General features: G+C 42.1%; 1 protein-coding gene across 1 annotated transcript in view; it reads right to left on the reverse strand.

Moving 5' to 3' along the window:
• The window catches only part of TMTC1 (transmembrane O-mannosyltransferase targeting cadherins 1), a 178,159-nt gene that overhangs the window by 117,769 nt on the left and 45,303 nt on the right, over positions 1-15,087 (reverse strand). The window lies entirely within an intron of this gene.

The following is a 15,087-nucleotide window of genomic DNA, read 5'->3' on the forward strand; positions in this document are numbered from 1 at the left end:
GGAGGTTCTTCTGTCTTCCCAGGGAGGTTCTTCTGTCTTCCCCCAGTGGGTGAATTTTTTTGTTTTGTTTGTCATACCCCCAATATCCATTACTGGCCCTCCTCACTGGATGTGTTATGTATATTTACATGTTTATTGAGTTGTTCAGTTGATACATACTTTATTTTAAATGTTGTTTGAATGTTGAAATGTTTTAATATTTGCTGCTTTGGGGACCCTATTTAAGTGAAAGATAGCACAGAAATGTTTTTAATAAATAATAAATATGCAGGAAAGACCTATTTTTTAAAATTGTGTTCCTGTTCCACCTTAAAATGTGAAGAAATGTACTCCATGGCGACAAAGAAAAAGAGAAAAATACCCATATCCGGCTGGAATTAAAATCCAGCAGCAAAAACAGAAACTTAATATATTGGACTGTAGAAATAAAAAGGCAGCCAGACTGTGCTACTCTGAGGCAAAAAAACCAACAGATATATGATTTGCTTCTCATACCAGCCAGCGGACCATGTAGTTTAAAGCAAATTTTGACCTATATTTTTCCTTTTTTGAAAAAAAAATAAAGAGGGGCTACTGTATTTCTCAGTTCAAAAAGAAAAAAAAATGAAAAGCAGATTTTTGATCTGCATTTTTGTGGCAGACAACAAACAACCTAGCAAGCCTTACAATGTGAAGAAGCGTTCTCTACTCTAACAAAGGAACAAAGACAAAACCCACATGAGGTTGGATTAAAATTTAACCAAAGAGAACATGAAAGGTCTGGATGCATTCCAGAAAGTACATTGTTTAATTAAAACACTCTTACAAACATCATCTCAAGAAATGTAATAAAAATAAGCCTCATGCCATGCAGAAAGCTACATTACCTCAAGCCCTTTACATCTATATATTCATAAATGTCAGTCTATATCTCGGTGTCTAAGTTAAATGCCAAGCAAGTCTAAAAAGGGGCTAATGCTGGAAAGGCACAAAGTTCCCCAAGCCCCTGCTGATTTTGGTCTGACCACAATTCTCCTCTTTAAAAAGTCAGCTCCAAGTGGCCTTCAGTATTTCACCTTGGCTGTGATGTGAAGTCACTGGACGAAAGGTGCAGCTGATTTAATTAACCTGACTGCAGGCCCTAATCACCTCTTGTTTGTTTGCTTATCAAATGGGCCAGCAGAAAGAGTTGCCTGAAAAAATGCTTTTTATCGACAAAACCCATTAAAAGTTGCAAACAACAAAACCAACTTTCCAGAATTTGTTTATTCTGGTCTTGCTGAACAGCAGATCACCAGCAGTATATAGGTTGTATTCACATGGCAAGGATTCTCTGCTTCTCTGTCACCACCACCATGAATGCAGAGAACTTTGAAGTGGCAATGCAGCATCCACATGGGAATTTTGTGTACCGCTGACTCTGTCCCCATCTCCTCTGCATTTTCCCTTGCTCAAGATAGCAGAAGGCTTAAAAAAAATAACTACTATGGTGCTATAATGCAACAATATTCTAATGCTCTACTGCCATGATTTACTAGCTCCTCTTGATTACCAGCTTCTGGTTGTTGTTGTTGTTTTTTAAATTAAATCTGTAGTTCATTTCATTGTGTAGAAAAAGCAATTGCAGGCTTTCCCCTTATATCTCAGCAATAAAAAGGCTAGACTTAATTTTCTTTTCCTTTTAATGAAAGCAAAGACTTCAGAGAACCAAGTGGATCATGCAACTGTATTGTTAGACTGTTATGGTACCACAGCACAAGAGCAAATAGCAATTACTAATTGAAAATACAAAGTCCCCAACTCTCCACCAAGCCTTCTGGTGGCATGGCAAGGGGCTGATGGAAATAAAAGGATGCTTTTAAAATGCACAGCTTTCTGCCCAGCTGGCTTGCTAATGCAACTAGATCACATTTTTTTTTCTGGAAGGATCTAGCCAATCCAGGTTTCAGAAAGAGGACAGAAAAAACCTAAAAAGTGTATGATTAGAAGTTAATGTCATGTGAATGCTCCAAAAAGATAATACAATTTAAAAGCCATAGCGGAGAAAAACCTCCTGGTGGATGAAGCAAGTCACCTTCAAATGCCAACCCCCCCCCCCTCAAGCCAATCCACAAAACAACAGGACCGACCTCCACAAGACTATGTAAAAATTAGAATTTAGTCACTTTTCAATCCTAACTGAAGTTTCTTAATCTGAAGGGAACAATGAGATTACTGTTGGAGTTTCTGGATACCCAATCTAACGCATCAGGCACTTAACAATTTTGCTTCCAAAGTAAGGCCCCTATACAAATTGACTTTCCTGCTAGAACCTAAAGCCCCAATTCATGTCCTTTCATGGTGGAACACCCCTTCCTTCCAGCCATGCAAATTATAGATCAGATGAAGTAGTCCTTCTATCTGAAGTCCCCATTTGTGAGATTATTCCCAATCAAAAGGAGGAGAAAAGACACTGGGCTTTCACAAGATATTTACACAGAAGTCCCCAAACCTTGGGACGCACTCATACAAGTAGGATTTGTAGTGCTCTGACCATAGAACTTTCTTCTAGCACAGAGGAAAAAAGGGAATGCACCTTTGACATATGTGACAGGCAGTATGAAGCTTATGTACTGGACAGGCCAAGTTTAAATACTCAGATCATATGTTTGCCTCTTCATATGGTCAACAGAGCGGTATTTCCAGTTCCTCAAGAATACAGCCTGGAATTCACCATTCATACCATAGAACGGGATTTGGGTACAGCTGTTCCATTCCTGCCTAGCCCCAACACTCTGTTACCCCAAGGAACAATGCTGAAAAATGTTTAGCTGCTCACCATAAGTATTTCCAAAATGCATCTTTCACTGACAACACTTTTTTAAAAAAAAAAAAAAAGTAAGATGGGAAAGGCGACCACTCTATTCAAAATAGGGATGAGGGAAAAAAACCCAAAAGGAAATTTTCAATTGTGTCCATACCAGCTTTCCTACATGTCAGTATGTTAATAAAAGCCTTGCAGGGGGGGGGAAACATAATCACAGCAAACAACGAATGCAGAAAATGCTTAATAAAGCAAAGATTTCTCTCACATAGTTCAAACAGAGGCCAAGACAGATATCTGGCAGCTCTGATTTCCTGAAAAGGAGAGTTCATTACAAAAAGCATATGACATCATCTTTGCACTAAGACCCTTTTATAGCTGAAGACAGCAGGGTGGGTGGCCCAATAAAACTCAAGACCATGCAAGTTTACACCAGTGTTAAAAGTTGCTGGTACCATATGGAGTTGTGCAAATCAAAACAAACTCCTCAGAAGACCAGACAGCTTGTCTTTGTTAAAAAGAAAAACCAGGAAGCTAGATTCATATAAACAAAAAGAGGCCTGACAGACACTTGAAATTCAACCACACAACAGTTTGTTCCACACGGTATGTCTGAAGAAACAGACAGGCTGCGGCCTGCAAACCTACTGATATGAACCTTTGTCGGTTAAGATCTGTGGATATTATTTATTGAGTATAGTTTTACCACATCATTCCTCAAAAGAGCTCAGGGTGGCATACGTGGTTCTCCTCTCCTTCATTTTATTCTTGCAGCTGTTTTAATAAAGAGTTCCAGGATCCCTCGATTAACACTCAGGGCCAAACTAGACATGACAGCACCCTTGTGCTAATGGTGAGGACTGCAACATGGTGGGCTGAGGCGCTCACATCTCCTGCCCTACACCTTTTCAAGTGCCGAACCAGCCACCACCCCCACAGCTGTTTCAGCACTTGAAAAAGCATGGTGGGGGGGGGGAGAAGAGTTTCTGCCCATGGTGCTTCGGGCCTGATTAGGATTAGGTCTTTGTGGCAGTGGTGTCCCCATGGTATACACAAGGATACGTCTCGACTGTCCCTCAGGGTAAATATTTCCTGGGAAAGAAAGCAACAAACTCCTCAGATTGCAGGCTGAAAGGAAAGAAGTTTCCTTTATGAAGACAAATAGGCAAGATGGAGTTGATCATTTGCCCACCTGCCGAGAAGGGGAAAGACAGATGACTATTTGAATATCCAGGTTTGTGCCATACAGGTTTTTGGAGAGATGCCTTAATTTGATTGGAGAAATGATGCAGAAGAGTATACATGGGACCCAGTACAAATTTCATAATAAAGTGAAACCCTCCCAGCTGGGACAGAAGGGGTTAAGTAGTTTGGCCCCTCTGTCAGAAGCACATAAGCCACGGTCCAGAGAACAGAGCGGCAATGGAGTGAAGCCTGTTTTGATCACCTCTATTTTTCAAGGTTCCAGCAGGCTTGTGTCTGTTCCAGGGAAGGGAATACCAAGGTAATACCAGTGACTATAGAACTTAGTCTCTAGTTCATTTTTCTTGTCTTTTTACCACCTTTTTTTGCTATACTTTTCTAATGTTCTCCTGCTGTAATGAATTGAGATTGTATTTTGGTAAATAAAGATATTTTCCTTTCAAAGATCTGCAGACTATGGTCAAGGTTCTCACCAAAGGTACCTGACAGCCCATCCATTAAGTAGACTAGAAACTCCTGACTGGGCTACTGACAACTGGGAAGAGTGTGTGTGTGAAGCAGTACACACAGAGACACACACACAATGTGTGCTTCAAGCCATAGGTCGCGAAAGAAAGGCAGAGCTTGTGTGGTGGCAGCAACTGAAGAACAGAGAGTGAGAAAGGAGGGCTGAGGGGGAGAAGTAGCCCTCTCTCACAAAAGCAGAACCTGCCCCTCCCCACCTCTCAGGAAAAGACAGCGAGAAAAGGGGGGAATCATTCTATAGCAATAACCTTGGCAGCAGGTTAGGCAAGGAGACAGCAACTAGACCAAAGTTATTCACTGAGCATCGTGACTGATTTATTATTATCAACTTCATTTTTATTCTGCCATTTTATCAAGGAACTCAAAGCACATGCATCTCCACTCCTCCATTATATGATCACGACGACTCCATAATATAGGTTAAGCTGAATATGAGAGTCTGTGTGTGTGACTGCCCCAAAGCCATATAGTGGCCTTCATGGCAGAATAAGAATGTGAACCTGGGTGTCCCAGATGCTAGTCTGACCACTACACCATAAGGCTCTTGCCTGCATAGAACTGACACTTAAAATGGTCATCAGGAAGGAGCAAGGCCTTTTCCACAGCAGCCCCAACGGTAAAGCACAATCTTCCTGAGCTAGTACACCATTATATTTCCCTTATGAGGTACAGGAAGCTGTGTAAAGCTCACCTGGGTAGGATGGATTTTGCAGGCAAGAAACAAACATCAATTTGTTGAAGCACCAGAATTCAGATGTCACAACAAACTGAGGTTAGACGGAGCCAGGAAAGTCTTCAATCTCAGCTCTGCAGGTGAGCATGGAAGAAGCAAGCTGCTCTCGCGGTCAGAAGAAAGATCTTCTTTCTCTGGAAAGAAAACCTACATACACCTTACAATACACAAGCCAAATGTAGACCACCAGCCACGCCTGACAGCCCATTATTCAGACGTAACAAATTCAATGGGACTAACTCCCAAGTAAGTGTACAGAATCTGGCAGACTTAAAGCTTACTAAACGTATTGAGATTTAAGCATGCTTAACATTCCCTCAGACTGCACAGCATTTTTAAAAACAGCTATTGCCAATTTTTTTCTACAGGAACTCTGGTTAACTTTTCAGAAAATCCAGTATTTGATTTCATTTGTGGTCTCTTACTTTCAAAAGCTGTTTAAGCACTCACTAATTTCACAGGGACTGCAGCCAAGGCTCAAAATTTCTGAATAAATTCCCAACTGATGCCAAAACTGTCTGAGAGAGTTTCTTTTATAGGCACTACGGCTTGCTAAGGACTCTCTCTCCCTTCTGCTCTCTGCAAAAATGTACATTAGAATCCGGAGATTCTTCACAGCTAACTGTTCACAAAGACAACAAAGACAGCTAAAAAGAACTTTTCACACAAGGTCAGAAAATACACTACAGAGAAAGTAAACAGTGTGTTTTCCCCCCGCATTCCATACATCGCATGATGTGCAAATTCTTTTCCTTTGCAAAGTGCCCTGAGGGTGCACAACTGGAGACAGGCTCAACATAAGCCTATATATGATATGGCAATACTTGCACAGAAAGGTGTTTGTGCAGAATGGGTAAAAATAAGATCTCCTCCTCATGCCAGGCATTCCTGGTCAGACAAGGAAGAGCAAATTTAGAAGCCCTCAGCCATTCATAGAGAGCTCCTTCCACTCTTCCAGACCCAGATGTACTCACTGCAAATTACAATTTCATGGATTTTCATCTTCTTTCCTTTCCTAGAAAGAGACTCATGCATTCCAGAGAGGAGAAAAGACTTTATTTGCTGTTTTTTAAAAAATCCTCTCTTAAACACACACTGAGCTGGTGGTGATATCCTGTACCCTGAACCTCCTAGAAAATATTCTCTCTCTCAATTTTTATTCTACATCTTAAGCTTTCCAGTGTTTAAAGCCAAGTTGGACAAATACAAGCTCCTTCTGCATTCCTCTGTATGGTATTTTGAAAAGAGCACTGCAAATCTGGCATGCAAGGTTATGCCCAGGTTGGTCAGGGTTCTAGGGAATGGCCATGCTATTTTTAGTACTTCAGATAACCACAGTCCAGATATGCAGTCATTTCAGATTAGAGCTAGTTATGTGGCCTAGACTGCGGGTTTCTTGGAATGGGCAAAGGTATCTACATCTGAGGGGGAAACCAGTTCTCCTGTGGCATTTCTCCTGTACCCAGTTGAACACAACAGCTCCCAACTGCCACAACAAAGGACCAGAACTCAACACGGCCAGAACAGCAAACATTAGCAAAACCCCTCTTGCTGTGGACAATCTTAGAAAACAGCCAATATGAACCCCATCCTGCAAAGACCTCCACTAATTTTGATGAAAAGAAACCCAACAGGAAAATTGCTTTCTCCATCATCGGTTCCAGGGAACTTCTGTCTGATGCAGCCCTCAAAAATCTAATCTGTCCCAAAGCCTCCCCTGGTGAATGACTGCCAGCCCCTCCCCAAGTTACCAGGTAGCATATTAGGAAACCAATCTTAGAGCCCATACAAAGGGCAGAGCCACATGTTGTTCTTGACAGTGTATGTTCTCAAACCCACCAATTTTTAACACAATGTTAATAAGTTCCAAGCCAACCATTCTATTCTGACAGAGGCCGGCTCTTCTGAAGCACCTGGTACTAGGGACACCATGAATTTCACAGTGAAGCTGTTCAGCAGCTGAACATACCGCATTTCAACCATCACAATGAGATTGTGAGCCAAATACAGATTAGTTCAGCTCAAATCAGGGTGTACAATGTGAACAGATGCTAAACAGAACTGACCTGAACTTCTACCCCTCAGGAGAAAGCTAGGAGTGGCTCTTTGCTTTGAGGAAAAGATCCCCTCTCCCAGCCTCCGCCACTTCTCTCCTGGCCAGCAGTGGGGGAGGCATAGGAATGGGCCTTAGAACCCCGTACCGAGGTCTCACGCACTCCAGAACACTCCCATTTCAGGCTAGGAATGACGTCATTCACGGCACAGCACGGAAGAGACAGGTCACACTCCTGTTGGACCACCACCACCCCTGCTTTCACACCAGATGAACCTGGTAACCCTACACACATACCACACTGTGATCACTGGTTTAAGCACTCCTCTCTTACCTCCAAATTCTCTCCATAAATGCTCCCTGTCTGCATTGGACTGTTACGAAAAAAATGCAGGGATGGGAACCCCATGTTTGCTTCATGTGAAGTGCTGCTGTCAAGGAGGGAAGAATGCTAACACCTTAAATGGAAGTGATTTTACTTCAGAACGACTAGGCCAAGAACAAACATCTCCCCTCAGCAACATTTCAGCCCTCATAAAGAGGTTGACCAATGTGGAAGCAGCACTCAGAGCTTTCTGCTCTCTGGGATAGGCATTCTTTTTAGCTTTAGACTTTGTCCCAGGTCCCAAAGTTTTCAATCCAGGATTCTAGCATGATATGCAATCCTAGATACCTGGCTGTCACTCTGTGTCCAACACTCCTGTCTGTAGCCCAACCACCAAACCCATATAAGCAACCCTCCACAGCCCCACTATGGGCAGTAGCTCCTCTGCAGACTTTGGCCTTGAATGATTTGGAAGAGGCCTTAAGTTACAGAAAACAGGTAAATGCCAAACTTTCTGCAACTCAGGAGTTCTTATGCTCATATTAAAATAACTACAAGGTTTAGAGACCCGCTGGTCCAGAGAGCCAGTATGATGTAGTGGTTAGAGTGGCAGGACTCTAATCTGGAGAACTGGGTTTGATTCTCCACTCCTCCACTTGAAGCCAGCTGGATGACCCTGGGTCAGTCACAGCTCTCCAGAGCTCTCTCAGCCCCACCCACCTCACAGGATTGTCGTGAGAATAATAACACTCTTTGTAAACCACTCTGAGTGGGCATTAAGTTGTCCTGAAGGGAAGTATATAAATCAAATGTTATTATTATTATTATCTTCCAGTTGTGAAGTTTCCTTTACACTCAATTTATTTTTATTTTCATTTTTAAAAATTTGAAATGGAATGTAGACCTTTATCTATCAGGATGAAAGTCTAAGACAGTAATTGTTCAGCAAATCATACCCATTTATACAAACTTTGCCTAATATTCTTAAGTTCTGTAACAATTCATTTCGGGGGGGGGGGGGCCTTGATTTCATTGGTCAGATTCTGCAGATCCATTCTCTATCATCCAACTCATTGCTTCACATTTGCAGTTAAACAATATGTCTTTATAAATTAGCATAAATGATTCACATATCATTTTCCCTGTCATTTATTACTTTAAAAAAGGCTAGCAGTATTTAGTCAGTTAATGGATGAAATCTTTTTTTACTAGTCACAACAACATGAAGCTGACTTATATTAGACCACACTATTGGTCCATCAAGGTCAGTATTGCCTTTGCTGATGGACAGCAGCTGTCCTGCATCTTGGGTAAAGGCCTGATCCTTTTACCTGGAAATAAAAAAACAAAATCCTGCCCTCAAGTCATAGTTGGCTTATGGCGACCCCTGGTGATGTTTTCATGGCAAGGGACTAACAGGTGATTTGCCATTGCCTGCCTCTGCATAGCAACCCTGGACATCTTCCTTGGAAGTCTCCCATCCAATTACTAACTAAGGCCAGCCCTGTTTCGCTTCTGAGATCTGATGAGATCAGGATCTCCTGGGCTATGCAGGTCAGCACAGTAGTAAAATCTGCAGCCCCTTCCCTTTATAAAGCACGGCCAGTCCTACAAATAGCCATACATATAAGCAACTGACTTTAACTATCAGGTCCCAAAGACTTGGAATTAAATAGTTTGTGCTATTCCAAATTCACAAAGCAGCTCTTTCCAAAAAGCCTGGGAGCAATGAGTTGGGAATTGTGTGGGAGTCTGGAAACCTTGTTCAGTCACCAGAACAGTTGGCAAAAGTATTCTGAACTAGCTCTCCAGGCCCCAAAACATCTCTTTACTTCCCACACACTCTCAATACCAAGGAAAATAGGCTTCATTTGCAAAACAGAAATTATGTGGGCTGTGTTAGCAAGAAACGATGTTATTAAATATTTACTGACAAGATAAACCGCGCCGAAGATGTCTACGATAGTGGCAGCCTTCTGCTGCATTTCTAAAGTGAAATGAATTCTACATTAAATTGCACATGGTCTTCACCCACACCATCTGCTTTTCCCCACTAATACACAATCATACGAGCAGTTTCTTTAGGCATTGAGTGGGCATTAAGACTATGCACAGAAAATGAAGACATTTTAAAAATAAAAAGGTGTTTCTTCTCAAGGTGTTTTAACATACAGCAGTCCACATGCATACAGTTTTCTATAACAGAAGTCTTAAAACCAACAAGATCTATGCCACAAAATCAATGACTCGTGTAACATTCGTTCTTTTAGGTCTGTTGAGCACAACACACAAGAGGAAATATATTCATGTAGACAGGAAATAATATACCAAGTATTATCAGTGCTATACTCTTCAGGATACAAGCCAAAGTGAAATGAGGGGGGAAAGACCAAACATCCTTTAAGAGCTTAATGACTCTTAATTCATACACAAAGATATGGGGTGGGTAGGCCTGCTATTTGTTGGACTGACAAAACCATGCTGAATGCTCATAAAGCATTCCAATATCAGTGTGAAAAGTCAGTGGGAGAAACAGGAAGCTGGAACTTCAAGTGGATCCCTCCCCCCAACACTAAAAGCAAATCTCACACATCAATCTTGCTCTGAATAACTCTGCCATGAGCCTTGTATCAAAGTCTTCTCTCTCCCCCCAGAAAGTCTCACGGCCAACTGGTAACAGTTGAAAAGTTTCCAGATCCCTTGATTGGACCTGGGTATAGTTGCCATCTTCCCAACTCACAGCCCAACTTGTATTTACTGAACTACTGTTAGAGCAGAGTTTTGCTGAGCCGTACTATTTCAGATGAAGGAGGAGGGGTTTCCTTGGCCATTTCCACACGTCCTTATACGGAAGCCCCACTCATGGAACACTAGTGACTTCCCCCCATGAATTCAGACATCTCCATTTGCGAAATGGTTGCAGGCTGCTTAGTTTGCGTTTTTCAGTGCCTTTTCTGGGACCGTGCTTTCCCACAGTCCCAGAAAAGGCGCTGAAAAAACAGAAACCAAACAGCCTGCAACTGTTTCGCAAACATAGGCGCCAGTGTTCCACAAGTGGGACATCCCCATAAGGATGTGTGGAAACAGCCCTTTTCTGATTAAGAAGTAAAGGAGATTATCTGAGGAGCTTCACTTTGGCTATGACGTTGCAATCCATTTTATATCTTGCCCTTTCTTTTTGAAAGTAAGAGTCTAGCTGGTGTCAGAACTTCAGAGAATCTTGTTACAGATGTGTTACTTTTCATTCCAGTATCTCAGTGTTCAAAGGTGAAATTTCAGTGCAGTGTGCTTTACATCTTCCCAGTTAGCCCTGAAAATAGATGTGAAGAGTTCAAACTGGTATGTTAACTTTGGATGGAAAATTTGTCCTTGCTGAGCTGTCCCAACTCTGTTTTCAAGACTGGTATTTCATGCAATATCCTTGGCATTTTTCCATTCAACCTTTAAAAAATGCACATGGTGAGGAATGGGATCGACATGAGATTTGAATATGAAATATAGAAAGGCATTCTGAGCATGCTCATCAAAGCTCATTCTTGTATCTCAGCATATTCAAACTTGGAACATAGAACTGTATCCTGAATATGTGTTACACATTTCAATAAGCATTTGAAAAATACATATGCCGCTCCTCAGCCAGAGGCTCCCAGTGTGGCATACAGCCCAGTGTGTCATCTTAATGTTCAACAGACCGAGCACATTAGCAAATGTTCAAGTTAAATCAAAAATCTCATTTTGTTTGGCCAATCAGGATGGATGTCAAAGCTAGCCTAGAAATCTTTTCTCCAGACATAACAGCATACCAGTCTGCAATGCCAGTGGAATAATACATCATGCAGGTGCAACATCCAGGTTCATAATAGAGTTGGCACAGCAGGCAATGTGAGCACGTTTAATTCCAAATCAGGGGGAAAGGGACCACTGCTCAGCTGTGAAGCGCGTGCGTTGCACAGATTAGGCCTCGGAATCCATTTCTGGTAAAAAGATCTCAAGCAGTAGAGCCTGGGAAAGCCCTCTAGCTTATATTCTGTTTCCTATCATTGCAAGTTTTAGAATGAGGCCATGTTTGAAAAACTGCATCTCCCATTAAATAGCTTTAGACAAGTGACCACAATTGCTTGGCTCTTTGCTTCCAAACAGGGCTGATGCAAACCTGAAAGCTATTTCCAGGTATATTGTTTAAAATGAAAGCCCTCCCTATTTTCCACAAGCCATTATCCACTCCAGAAGCAGTTAAATGGAGGCCAGTGCCAAAGGTATCAGGAAAACAGCCCTTTCCTGTCCCGAAAGAAAGCTCTAATCTGACATTCTAATCTAACAAACTCCCTTAGTGGAGTCAGATGAAATGAAGTCGGCTGCGCAGGCTTCTCCGAGATGCCGAAATGCTACCCAGAAACCGCAACAAGTTCCCCTCCCTTCTTTTCATTTGGAAAAGCTCTGCAGCTTCTTATAAACAGTTTTGAGCATGATTTCCTCCTTTTTCTTGTCCCAAATGACAGACACAATTCCATTCATGATGTTGGAAGGGATAAAAATTATCCATTCACAGATGGAAAACGTTTATTTTCGGTGAAGAATTTTCTATTTTTGCAGTAAATTAAAAGGTCCATCACGTTACCTATGACATGGTAAAGGTTGGAAAGAAAGCAATCCAATCTCTGGCAACGTAAGGCTCCCTCTGGTCTTACTAGCGCTGCCAAGATCATACAGTTATGCCAGAACTTTTGACACGAAGAGCCAAAGAGTTCACTCCCAACCACACCCAGCTCCATTTGCTCCTTCTTCTCTCACTTTAGTCAAGCCCTTAGGATCTAGTGAGTTAAAGCTCAGGTTGCTTTTATCACACTTTTAAATTGTTTGTAGAGGCTGGTCTACACATTCAACAGCTGGAGAGTATAGAGGGGCTGAAATGGACCATATCGCTTCAGATGCAGAGGGGGGGGATCATATTTTTAGTTGCTCCCGTATGCAACAAGAACACACAAACCCTGCATGCATGTAGAAAACCTAGCACAACAGAGTGCAAGTCAAGTTCAAACTTTTCTCCCTGATGTGTTAATTTGGTTTACTTGAAAGGAACTTTTTTTATGGGTGGCTCCAGTCAATAGATACCTTCATCTGTAGCATGATGTTCAAGGTGGACTAATACTAATGTCTTCTTGGTAGAACAAGAAGGTAGACTTTTCTCCAACTGCTTATCCAAGCATACATTACTAAGAACCAGCTCGGGTCCTGTTTGTTTGTTTGTTTGTTTGTTTGTTTGTTTGTTTAGAAAATGTATATGCTGCCTCCTCAGAGACCTGCTGAAGGTGGCTGTCAGACCTTCTCACTTGGTTCTCAGTGGATAATCAAACTCATTTAGGTGACACGGAGGAACTGTGTCCAGTTCTGGTATGGTAGAGCTCAGGGGGAAGCGTGGATCCCCTGCTGAAGATGCAGCTGACTGGCAAGAGAAAAACTAGTTGAATTAGCAGCTGGGCGAACGTCTCAAAGTCCAGTTTAACCGGCTTACAACAGGCAAAGTGGCTGGGAATCCTCAGAGAGGTTACAGACTGCTCCTTCTGCCAAAGCCTCAGAGTCAACTCAACCTTTTACCTTCCTTGGCCTGGCTAGTTCTCGTTCATGGCTATCATGGATCAATCATGACATTCTATGTAAAGCCCTTCCCAAGTCCTTTGAGCAAGCACGTCATTCTGACGGCTCAGACTCCCTCTCACTTGTCATCACTCACTTGACGGATGCTCGAATGGGCAGCAATTGCAAGGAAGAACAGCAGGGCCAGGATGCTTTCGCTTGGGCATCTGCTGAGCCAGCCACACTTGTATTCTTTCAGCATCTCTTTCCTAGCCATGGGATATACAGCTTAATATCTTAAGGTAACATTAAGCTGGGGAGAAGCTGTGGCTCAATTGGTTGAATATCTGCTTCACGTGCAGTAGGTTCCAGGTTCAATCCCCAGCATCTCCAGTTTAAAAGTATCAGGTACTAGGTGAGGTGAAGATCATCTCCCTGAGATTCTGGAGAGGTGCTACCATTCTGAGTGGACAACACTGACTTTGATGGACCAATGGTCAGATTTAACGTAAGGCAGCTTCGTGCGTTCATGCATCTAGTAAGTTTGTTGTGGTGTGAACTTTCAGAGACAGGATCCTACTTAGATGGGGCTGAAGCTCAGTGGAAGAACACCGGCTTGGCATGCAGAGGAGTCCCCAAGGCCTCCACTTAAAAGAATCAGGCAGTAGGTGATGTAAAAGGCCTCTGTTTAAAACCAATATTTATCAGAGCAGACAATCTGATCTTGATAAGCGAATGGTCTAACTCAGTATTAAGTGACTTTATGCAATCCTATGCATATAAAGCACGTTTCCCCCACCTGCAGTTCCTACATTTTAGACATTTTAGAATGGGAAGATCCTAATTTACAGAGTTGCTGGAAGACAAATGAAGCCTAAAAGCATTTTTGCATCTGTGAAAACCGTTAAAACATTCCAGTGAAGGAAGAACACTTCTTTCCAAGCCAGCAACCCAAATCCCTACCAACCCTATGAAGTTTGAGCCAGCGGCAGAAGCTTCACGCTAAATGTTCCGTGTCTCTTTGGTAAGTTTCCTGTTGTAACAAACTGATAACGCTGCACCTGATAGCTATGTTTCACTTCATTAACAAAAGAATTTACAGCAAACCACACAAGGACAAAAACCTTGCTGCAAGTTACTGGAATTTAATGGAAGGATAGCAACATCGTTGTTCCGGTTCTTAATGACAGCACAACAATACAGTTCATAGGCTAATAAAAACACACAAAAAAGCGCTGGCACACAAAACACCACCTACTGTTTCTGGTATTTACTGGAAGGTATACAGAATAGAGAAGGTACAAGATATTCTGCTATCCAATCCAACAACTATACCTTTCAGCAGAAAATTGGTTGATTCTGGCTTTGATTGAAAGAGATACTGGACAGGCTCAGACAAGCAAATCTTTAATAGATGTACCAACAGCTCTTAGACTGAACAAATGCAGCTATGTTTCTGTAATAGGAAGGAAGGTGAGGGAGCAAGGAAAAGGAGTCCCAGCATCTCATGGTTTGGCAATTTTTGTCCAGCTAATCAGCTGTTCCAAGACAGCCATATGCCAATGCCATAAGTTAATGGTCTTCAGATGCCTTATATGATCAGGAGATTCGTATAAGTGGGGTGCAAAGAATATATAAGACAGCCCTGTCCTTTAAGCTACTGCACTGCAATTAACTCATGGGTAGAAATTACAGCATCAGTGTAAGGGAATACCAGGACTACATCACAGCTTCTGGCACATCTAAGACATACAAAGGTAGTTGTATCATTCTTGGATAGAAGGGGTTCTCTTCTGTCTCCAACACATAACACCCATCCTATTTTTGTCTTCTATCAAAGCCAGCGATAATCAAATGCAGTTGTCCCTGGTTATAGCCAATGCTCCAAGCAT

This window comes from Eublepharis macularius, chromosome 9 (assembly GCF_028583425.1).
Source record: "Eublepharis macularius isolate TG4126 chromosome 9, MPM_Emac_v1.0, whole genome shotgun sequence".
NCBI lineage: Eukaryota > Metazoa > Chordata > Lepidosauria > Squamata > Eublepharidae > Eublepharis > Eublepharis macularius.